Source organism: Pristis pectinata, chromosome 18 (assembly GCF_009764475.1).
Source record: "Pristis pectinata isolate sPriPec2 chromosome 18, sPriPec2.1.pri, whole genome shotgun sequence".
NCBI classification, from domain to species: domain Eukaryota; kingdom Metazoa; phylum Chordata; class Chondrichthyes; order Rhinopristiformes; family Pristidae; genus Pristis; species Pristis pectinata.
Window position 1 is genome coordinate 16,758,536 of NC_067422.1, and position 11,403 is coordinate 16,769,938.

Sequence of the window (11,403 nt, forward strand, 5' to 3'; positions counted from 1 at the left end):
GTACAAACTCCTTGCAGACGGCGGCGGGAACTGAACCTGGGTCACTGGCGCTGTAATACCATCACGCTAACCACTACACTACCGTAAATAAGATAACCTCTTATTCTTCTCAACTCCAATGAATTGAGCCCCTACCTGTTTAACCTTCCCTTGCAGGACAACTCCTCCATACCCGGGATCATCGTCTTGAAGCTTCTCTGAACCACCGCCAATGAGCTAACATCATTCTTTAAATAAAGGGATCAAAACTGTTCACAGTACTCTAGATGTGAACTCACTACTGCCTTGTACAGTTACAGCACAATGTCCTCACTTTTACGCCCCAATCCCCTTGAAATAAGAGCCAGCATTCCATGAGCCTTCCTTATTACCTGCTGTGTGTGTGTGTGTGTGTGTGTGTGTGTGTGTGTGTGTGTGTGTGTGTGTGTGTTTGGGGTAATGGGTTAGAACATAGAACACTACAGCACAATACAGGCCCTTTGGCCAACAATGTTGTGCCGACATTTTATCCTGCTCTAAGATCTATCTGACCCTTCCCTCCCACATCACCCTCCATTCTTCTATCACTCATGTGGCTGGAATGAGCTGCCAGAGGTGGTGGTGGAGGCAGATACAATGGCAACATTTGGGAGGCATTCAGACCGGAACATGAACGGGCAGGGAATGGGGAGGGGTATGGACCATGTGCAGGGAGATGGGATTAGTTAGACTGGCATCACAGTTGGCACAGACATGGTGAGCCAAGGGGCCTGTTCCTGTGCTATGCTGTTCTGTGTAGAACTCGTGTTTACAAGCGTTTAACTTCATCTGCCAACGCTTTGCCTGTTCTGCAAATTTATTACTGTGTCTGACGTGTTGCAGTGTCCCTCAGCTCTGACACCCTCCCAAAATTAGTGGCAGGAACAGAAAATGCTGGAAATACTCAGCAGGCCAGGCAGCATCTATGGAGAGAGAAACAGTTAACATTTCACATGGGGGGGGGCCCTTCACAGAGATGTGCAGCACGGCAACAGGCCCTTCGGCTTGATCCATGCTTGCCAGCTGAGATGCCAGTCTATGCTACTCCCATTTACCTGCATTTCACCCATATTCCTCTGAACCATCCCTGTCCATGAACCTGTCCCAGTGCTTTTTGGACGTTGTAATTGTGCCTGCCTCTGCCATTTCCTCTGGCGATTTGTTCCACGCACCCACCCCCTCCGTGTGGCAAACCTGCCCCTCAGAATTCCTTTAAATCTTTCCCCTCTCACCTTAAACCTATGACCTCTTGTTTCCGACTCCCCTACACCAGAGAAAAGACTGACCATCAACCCCATCTATTTCCAGGCACGGTAGTGTAGCAGTTAGCATAACGCTATTACAGCGCCGGCGACCCAGGTTCAATTCCGGCTGCTGGCTGTAAGGAGCTTGTACGTTCTCCCCATGACTGTGTGGGTTTCCTCCGGGTGCTCTGGTTTCCTCCCACATTCCAAATACATACGGGTTAGGAAGTTGTGGGCATGCTATGTTGGCGCCGGAAGCGTGGTGACACTCGCGGGCTGCCCCCAGAACACGCTACGCAAAAGATGTATTTCACTGTGTGTTTCGATGTACATGTGACTAATAAATAAATATCTTGTATCTTGTGTATCTAAGAGTCTCTTAAATGTCCCTAATATATCTACCTCCACCAGCAGTGCATTCCACGCACCCACAAAACTTACCCCTGATATCCCCCCCATACCTTCCTCCTATCACTTTAAAATTATGCCTGCTCACGTTAGCCATTTTTGCCCTGGGGAAAAAGTCTCTGACTGTCCACTCGATCTATGCCTCTGATCATCTTGTACACCTCTATCAAGTCACCTCTCATCCTCCTTCGCTCCAAAGAGAAAAGCCCTAGCTCACTCAACCTGTCCTCATAAGACATGCTCTCCAATCTGGGCAACATCCTGGTAAGTCTCCTCTGCACCCTCTCTAAAGCTTCCACATCCTTCCTATAATGAGGCAACCAGAACTGAACACAATATTCCAAGTGTGGTCTAACCAGAGTTTTATAGAGCTGCAACATTACCTTGCAGCTCTTGAACTCAGTACCCTGACTAATGAAGGTCAACACTCCATGCGCCTTCTTAACAACCCTATCAACCTGCATGGCAACCTTGAGGGATCTATGGATATGGACCCCAAGATTCCTCTGTTCCTCCACACTGCTAAGAGCCCTGCCATTAACCTTCTATTCTGCCTTCAAATACGATTTTCCAAAGCGTATCACTTTACATTTTTCTGGGTAGAACTCCATTTGCCACTTCTCAGCCCAAGCTCTGCATCCTATCAATGTCCTGTGGTAACCTACAGCAACCTTCTACACTATCCACAACACCACCAACCTTTGCGTCATCAGCAAACTTACTAACCCACCCTTCCACTTCTTCATCCAAGTCACTTATAAAAATCTTAAAGAGCAGGGGTCCCAGAACAGATCCCTGCGGAACACCACTGGTCACCGACCTCCAGGCAGAATATGCTCCATCTACCGCCACCCTCTGTCTTCTATGGGCGAGCCAATTCTGAATCCACACAGCCAAGTCTCCCTGGATCCCAGGCCTCCTGACTTTCTGAATGAGCCTTCCACGAGGAACCTTATCAAACGCCTTACTAAAATCCATGTACACCACATCCACTGCTCTACCTTCATCAATGTGCTTTGTCACATCCTTAAAGAATTCAATCAGGCTCGTGAGGCACGACCTGCCCCTCACAAAGCCATGCTGACTGTTCCTATCAGCCTATGTTTTTCCAAATGCCCATAAATCCTGTCTCTAAGTATCTTCTCCAGTAATTTGCCCACCACTGGAGTAAGACTCACCGGCCTTTAATTCCCAGGGTTACCCCTACTCCCTTTCTTGAAAGAAGGAACAATATCTTCCATCCTCCAATCACCTGGAACTACTCCTGTGGCCAGTGAGGATGCAAAGATCATTGCCAAAGGCACAGCAATCTCTTCCCTCATTTCCCATAATAACTTTGGATATATCCTGTCTGGCCCCGGTGACTTATCTATCCCAATGTTCGTCAAAGATTCCAGCACATCCTCTTTCCTCACATCGACATGTCCTAACGTATCAGCCTGTCATACACCATCCTCACAAACGTCAAGATCTCTCTCACTCGTGAATACTGAAGCAAAGTATTTATTAAGGACCTCCCCTACCTCTTCCGACTCCAGGAATGTTTCCTCTTTTATCCCTGATCAGTCCTACCCTCACTCTGGTCATCCACTTGTTCTTCACATGTGTAGAACACCTTGGGGTTTTCCTTAATCCTACTTGCCAAGGCCTTCTCATGCCCCCTTCTAGCTCTCCCAAGCCCATTCTTAAGTTCCTGGCTACCTTGTCACTCTCCAGAACCCTGTCTGATCCATGCTTTCTAAATCTTAGGTATGCTCCTTTTTTCCTCTTGACAAGATATTCTACAGCTCTTGTCAACCACGGTTCCTTCACTATACCATCCTTACCCTGCCTTAATGGGACAAACCTATCTAGAACACCATGCAAGTACTCCCTAAGCAACCTCCACATTTCTATTGTGCACTTCCCTATAAACATCTGTTCCCAATTTACATTCCTAAGTTCCTGCCTAATGGCATCATAATTCCCCCTCCCCCGATTAAATACTTTCCCATATCGTCTGCTCCTATCCCTCTCCAAGGCTATGGTAAAGGTCAAGGAATTATGGTCACTGTCCCCAAAATGCTCTCCCACCAAGAGATATGAAACCTGATCAGGCTCATTGCTTAGTACCACGTCCACATACTGTGTCAGGAATCCTTCCTGGACACACCAGACAAACTCTGCCCCATCTTACCCCTTTACACTAAGGAGGTGCCAATCAATATTAAGGAAGTTGAAATCACCATGACGACAACCCTGTTATTTTTGCACCTTTCCAAAATCTGCCTCCCGATCTGCTCCTCAGCGTCTCTGCTGCTACTGGGGGGTCTGTAGTATACTCCCAATAGGGTGATCTTCCCACTTCTGACTTCCACCCACACTGACTCAGTGGACGATCCCTCTAGGATGTCCTCCCTTTCTACAGCTGTGATACTGTCCCTGATCAGCAAAGCCACTCCCCCACCTCTTTTACCTCCGTCCCTGTCCCTTTTGAAGCATCTAAACCCTGGAATATCCAGCAGCCATTCCTGCCCTAGTGACAGCCAAGTCTCTATTATGGCCACAACATCGTAGTTCCATGTACTTACCCATGCTCTAAGTTCATCAGCCTTGTTCCTGATTCTTCTCACATTAAAGTAGACACACTTCAGCCCATCCAACTGACTGCAATTTTGCTCTTTCAACTGCCCATCCTTCCTCACAGTCTTTCTACACTCTGCACCTACTTGTACACTAAATGCACCAACCTGTGACCTATTATTTGGGTTCCCATCCCCCTGCTAAACTAGTTTAAACCCTCCACAACAGCTCTAGCAAACCTGCCTGCAAGAATATTGGTCCCCCTCCAGTTCAGGTTTAACCCATCCCTTTTGTACAGGCTGTACCTTCCCCAGAAGAGATCCCAATGATCATCAAATCTGAAACCCTGCCCCCTGCACCAACTCCTCAGCCACGCATTCATCTGCCAAATCATCCTATTCTTACTCTCAGTGGCACGTGGCACAGGCAGCAATCCAGAGATTTACTACCTTTGAGATCTTGCTTTTCAACTTCCTACCAAGCCTCCTGTATTCCCTCTTCAGGATCTCATCTCTATTCCTACCTACGTCATTGGTACCAATATGTACCATGACTTCTGGCTGTCCACCCTCCCCCTTCAGAATGTTGTGGGCCTGATCCAAGATGTCCCTGACCCTGGCACCCGGGAGGCAACATACCACCTGGGAGTCTCTTTCATGTCCACAGAATCTCCTGTCTGCCCCCCTTACTATGGAATCCCCTATCACTACCGCCCTCCTCTTCTCCCCCCTTCCCTTCTGCACCACACGACCAGACTCAGTGCCAGAGACCTGGCTACTGCGGCTTTCTCCTGGTAGGTGGTCCTCCCCAACAGTATCCAAAGCGATATACCTGTTATTGAGAGGAACAGCCACAGGGATACTCTACACTATCTGCCTATTCTCCGTCCTTCTCCTGACTGTTACCCAGCTACCTGCTTCCTGCAGCCTCGGAGTGACTGCCTCCCTGTAGCTGTTATCTTTGAACTCCTCGTTCTCCTGTAGAAGCCAAAGGTTCTCCAGCTGCAGCTCCAGTTCCCTAACACAGGCTGTAAGGAGCTGCAGCTGGATGCACCTCATGCAGGTGTAGTTATCAGGGAGAGTGGAGGTCTCCCAGAACTCCCACATCTCACAAGATAAACACACCACTGGCCCTGGAGCCACTCTAACTACTCTGGAATGGCACTAACGGAAAGATTAAAGAAAGAAAGATACCAGAGACTTACCTTAGCCTCTGCCTCCTCTCGCCGAAGCCTCTTGGGCCAAAGCCTCAGTCCTCTACTCTAACCCTGGTCCACTCACACAATGGCCGCTCTGCTTCTACCTGCCTTCCTTTCATTCGCTGTTGTTAATTAGCCAATCAGCTGTTAACAAGTTACAAATGTGCCTCTTCTAGACTCTTCCAAGGTGAAACTCACTAGCACAGCACTAGACTCACCTCTTTTCATGCAGAAGGACCCCCAAATCCCTTTTCTCTCCAGCTTTCTACAGTTTTGTCCATTTAAAGTAACACTGTTCTGCCTTCCAAAATGAACAAATTCACATTTACTCCATTTGCCACGCTCAATACCTTTCAGTGAATGGTGTAGACCATAAGAATATAGGAGCAGAATTAGGTCCTATAAGACCCCTGATCCAATCCCTCCTTGCTACTTGACATCTCACCTATTTTGAGCCATGCTCAAATATGGCTATTGCACATTTTCCTCCTTCTTCCAAGCCATTAATATATATTGTAAACAGTTATGATCTCACCACTGATCCCTGTGATAACACACTGGCCATAGGCTGCCAAACTGAAAACAACTCTCTTATCCCGACTTGCAAGTTCCTATCCACAGTCATACAGCATGGAAACAGGCCTTCAGCTCCTGACCAAGATGCCTATCTAAGCTCGTCCCATTTGCCCATGTTTGACCCATAAACCCTCTGAACTTTCCCAATCCATTTTTCTTTTTACTACAGAGGTCCTCAGCCATCAATGTCCAGGTGTTTTAGCTGGATAGATGCTATTTTCCAAAAAACTGGCACAAACTGGCCTCAATCTCTACACGTGGCCCAGCTAGAACTTTATAAAGGTTCAGCACAGAGTCAATGACCCCAATTGTTAACTTTGTTTCTCTTGCATAGTTGATGCCAGACCCCAATGTGTTTTTTTTCCTGAATTTTTTCTTTTATTTCAGATCCCGGCAACTGTAGATTTTTTTTGTTTTTGATTCACCATAACCTACCTGTTCTACATTGAATACATCTATTTAAGAAGCCTAAGATTCCACACGTTATGCTAACCACTTAATGTGCCCTGCCATGTTAGTTGACGTGCCAGTGAACCTACGTCCCACCCCCTCCCTAAGTTTCCCTGTTCGTGAACACCGTCCACCCCCTTAGAACTGAGCCACCAAGTCTATGCCGCCGCTCCCCATTCCTTCTGTGAAAATGCAGCACTTCGCTATGAAATGCCGTCTGCCACTGATGCTCAGGTCCGCTGGAGCTCCGCTAGGCCTTCACCCTTTCAGGTCCGCTTGAGTTCAACCTTGGCGTATTCCTTTCAGGTCCGCTGGAGCTCTGCCAGACCTTCACCCTTTCAGGTCCGCTCGAACTCCACCCTGCCAGACCCGCACCCAGGTTGTCACCTGCACGCTGGGTCATTCCTGCAGCCCGCTACCTCTGCCCGAAGTGGTTCACTGTCGCTTCACTTTCTCGGCCTGTTCATCCTTCACCCTGCGTCCTGCGCTGACTCACCCCTTCACATTGCCCAGCCCACGGTCAGTGGCCCCTTCGCACTTTCCATCCCAGCTCCTGGTTCACCCTATGCAGTCCGCTTGAGCTCAACCCTGGTGTATTCCTTTCAGGTCCGCTTGAACTCCAATAAGCCTTCACCCTTTCGGGTCCGCTTGAGCTCCACCCTGTCGGATCCGCACCCAGTTTGCCAGATGCCCCCGGGTCAATTCTGCCGCCTCTACGCTTCTCCCTGCTCCCCCCCCCCCCCCCCCACCTCCGTGACCTACGTGGTTCACTCTCTCTTCGGTTTCTCAGCTTGTTCATGCTTCACCCCACCTGGCTTCTCACCCGGCCCCTCTTCACGTTACTCGGCCAACTTTTCGTTGCCCCTCCGCACTGCCCAATCTCCGCCCCTAGTTCACCCAGCACGGTCGGCTGGGCAATCACCCTTTCAGTTCCGCTTAAGCTCCGCCAGGCCATCGCCCTTTCAGGTCGGCTTGAACTCCACCCTGCCGGGTCTGCACCCTGTTTGTCAGATGCACAGTGAGGCATACACTGTACACTTCTCCCTGCCGCCCGCTACCTCTCTGCCCTACCTGTTTCGCCCTCGCTTCGCCTTCTCAGCCTGTTCATACTTCACCCTACTTGGCGCACTGACTCGTCACCCTGCATCTTTTCACATTGCCCGGTCCACATTCAGTGGCCCCTTCGCACTTTCCATGCCTGCCCCTGGTTCATCCTACACGGTCCGCTTGGCCATTACCCTCTCAGGTCCGCTTGAGCTCCACCCTTCCGGGTCCGCAGCCAGTTTGCCAGATGCTCCCTGGGTTCTTCTGCCGCCTCTGCGCTTCTCCTGCCTCCGTCCCCTCCGTGACCTACGTGGTTCCCTCTCGTTTCGGTTTCTCAGCTTGTTCATGCTTCACCCCACCTGGCTCCTCGCCCTGCACCTCTTCACGTTGCTCGGCCAACTTTTCGTTGCCCCTCCGCACTGTCCAATCCCTGCTCCTGGTTCACCCTACACGGTCGGCTGAGCCACCACCCTTTCAGGTCCGCATGGGCTGCACCCTACCAGCTCCCTTTCAGGTCCGCTTGAGCTCTGCTCGACCATCAGGCTTTCGGGTCTATTCAATTCCAATACAGTACAATATGCTCCTATCTTGTAACTTTAATCATTTGTTTGGCACCTTTTCGGACACCTCGTGGACATCCAAATTCATCCCACGTTGTGCCTTTTTGAATAGGAGTGTCAGATTGGCAATTTTACAGGTACTTTTTCAGAATCTAAGGATTCTTGGAAGATGACAACCCACACAGCCACCATCTCAGTGGCCAATTCTTTAGGCTCCTCAGATGCCTTTTAGTCCTATTACTTTGCCAAATACTACTTTTCTAATGATGGTGATGGTATTTAATTTCTCCCTGGCATTATTCAGTATTAATTGAATGTTCCTGGTATCTACTGATGAATACTATCTTCCATTTCCTTATTCCCACAACTATTTCCCCCAAACTTATTCTTTAAGGATTCACTTGGACCCCTCCCTTTTTAAACACTAAAAGAAGTTTGATTTATTGTTATATTCCTTGCCGGTTTGCTGTCATAGTTTATTGCCTTTCTTTTTATTAAGATCAGCTGGACATCCAAATCCCCAGTCACTGGGATCTCTGACCAGTTTGAGACTCACAGCATCCTTCCTGGCTTCCTGTCAATATCACATCAACATGCAGAATCGATTCCATCTAATCTTAGGCAAAGTACAGTTCAAAACATGACATCAGATTTTCTACAGATTTAATTTTTACATGCTGTTGTTTCTCCATGTATCCCTGTGGGGCATCTGGCCAACATCTGACTTGTTGGAAATATCTGATAAGTTTCAGTTACTACATTTGATTCATCCTTATGATGATATCTCTCCACCACAATAGCCATGGGTGTGTGAAAGGGAGGATTGCTGTATGGTTGGAGGAGTGGCAAGGGAATAAAAAGCCATGAGTGGGAGTACATTAATGAATTTCAGGCAGATAGAATCTAGGTGCTGTATGCACCAGGGATCTCTATTCAATCTCCCTTATTTTCTATTTATATAAATTATAGTGAATGAGGTCCAAGTGGAGCTACATTGCAGTATAACTTCAAGGGGTCCAAGTCCACAGCTCCCTGAAAGTAGTCACACAAGTTGATAGGGTGGTAAAGAAGGCATACATATCTTTATAGTCGAGGCTGAGTTCAAGAGTCAGGAATTGCAGCTTTATAAAACTCTGGAGTACTGCATTCAGTTCTGGTCGCCCCATTATAGGGAGGATGTGGAGGCTCTGGAAAGGGTGCAGAAGAGGTTTCCCAGGATGCTGCCTGGATCAGAGGGCATGCACTATCAGGAGGGGTTGGACAAACTTGGGTTGTTTTCTCTGGAGCAGTGGAGGCTGAGGGGAGATGTGATAGTTTATAAGATAATGAGAGGCATAGATGGAGTAGACAGCCGATGTCTTTTTCCCAGGGTTGAAATGTCTAATACTAGAGGGCATGTAGTTAAAGTGAGAGGGGGAATGTTCAAAGGGAATGTGCGAGGCAAGATTTTTTTTACACACAGAGAGTGGTGGGTGCCTGGAATGTGCTGCCAGAGGTGGTAGTGGAGGCAGATATGAGAAAGGTATTCAAGAGGCTCTTAGATGGGCACATGAATGTGCAAGGACTGGAGGGAGATGGACCACGTGTAGGCAGACAGGATTAGGAGTCATTAGCTTAGCTAGTTTGGTACAACATTGTGGGCCAAAGGGCCTGTTCCTGTGCTGTGCTGTTCTATGTTCTATGAAGTTCCTTGGCCATACCAGCTTAGAGAACATGGCAAACCATAGGAACATGAAAGAGCGAGACAGGTTTGTGGAGTGGAGAGTTAGTGGTGGGATACAGTTCAATGCAAAGAAATATGAAGCACCATAAATTCTTTAGTAGAATGGAGGAGTAAAAGGAAGCAGAGATGAGACTAAACACCAAATGGGCCATAAAAGGACACATAGTTTTATGTTCAATGTCTCAATAGATTTCTAAAGAAGTTTTATATGAGATGTTGGCCGAGTTCAGTTTTGCAGGCAATTCTGAACATAATCTTCGTGGAAAAAGTACATCAAAGATTTCTTAGAATGATACCACAGAGCAAGAGATTGTTTACAGAAAAAAACTTGAAAAGCTATAACCAATTTCACAGGAATTGGTTTGGTTGCTTTTGGGTCAAACAGAAGTTATCAGATTTATGAGAGTTTCACAATTTTGAGAGGGCAAGTGCTGAAATCTTGTTTCCATTGATTAGTGAATGCCCAACAGACTCAAGATTTGGAGCTGGAGACTGGCCACACTGGTCTGTTTCCATGTTGAATTTCTGACTAATTCTGTCATTATGAGTAAAAGTACAGAGGGGAAATTTAAAAGCAATGTTTTCAGACCCAGAAGAGCAATGAAATTGAGACAGAATACAGCACAATTTTAAAGTAGGAATTGAATAAGTTTTCAAAAAGGTGGCCACAGGTAAAAGCATGGAAACAGAATTAAGAATAGCACAGTTAGCATCAACACGGACCCGATAAGCCCAAGGCTTTTGGTCTGGAATCGAGTTCTAAGGTTCCACAATACATTGGACTAAGAAATTGTCCATAGTCAGGAGGAACCTGACGGAGAGAGATCTAGAATGCTAAAAAGAAGAAAAACAAGGAAGCAGTGTAGGAAAGTTACTGGAGTAAGGAAAAGAGAATTGTGTCAGAAAACAAAAGAGTTCATGAACAAAAAGAAAAAATGGTAATAAGACAAGTGGGATCATAGTACAAAAAAATAAGATTTCTAAAAATGTCAAACAGATAAGTACAAAGATGCTGTATTGAAATGCTTGAAGCATTCATACTAAGTTAGATGGATTAATGACAGGTGCGATATAATTGCTATTGTAGACATGGCAGAAAAGAGACCGAGGCTGGGAGCTGAAATTTTCAAGGAACATTGATATTTAAAGAGGAGAGACAAAACAGGGAAAGGAGGTGGTTGGCATTTGGGATTTTGGTAAGGAGATGGTTCTTCACGCAGAGAGTGGTGAACCAGTGGAATTCTCCACCACAGAAGGCAGGGGAAGCCAATTCACTGAATTAAGAAGGAGGTAAGTAGATTTCTAGACAGAAACGATATCAAGGGGTATGAGGAGAGAATGAATATGGTATTCAGATAAAGTATCAGCTGTGATTGTATTGAATGGTGGAGCAGGCTCAAACAACTGCATGGCCTTCTCCTGCTTCTAGTTTCTGTTTCTATGTGACACGCTCCACACGTTAGCATATGCGCATTATACTCTGTTCCTGGTGTTCCATTCCACCTCTGAGGCACTGTACAACATACAGCTGCTACTATATCACACACTTCGCACTTGTGACCAAAGACAGATTTCTATTCCATTTTTTCTTATTATGATCTCAGTCCCTGCAGATTTTTT

The 11,403-nt window shown here is 47.0% G+C and overlaps 1 protein-coding gene across 4 annotated transcripts in view; it reads right to left on the reverse strand.

Annotated features, from left to right (window-relative positions):
• The window catches only part of LOC127580156 (BAH and coiled-coil domain-containing protein 1-like), a 251,414-nt gene that overhangs the window by 171,328 nt on the left and 68,683 nt on the right, over nucleotides 1-11,403 (reverse strand). The window lies entirely within an intron of this gene.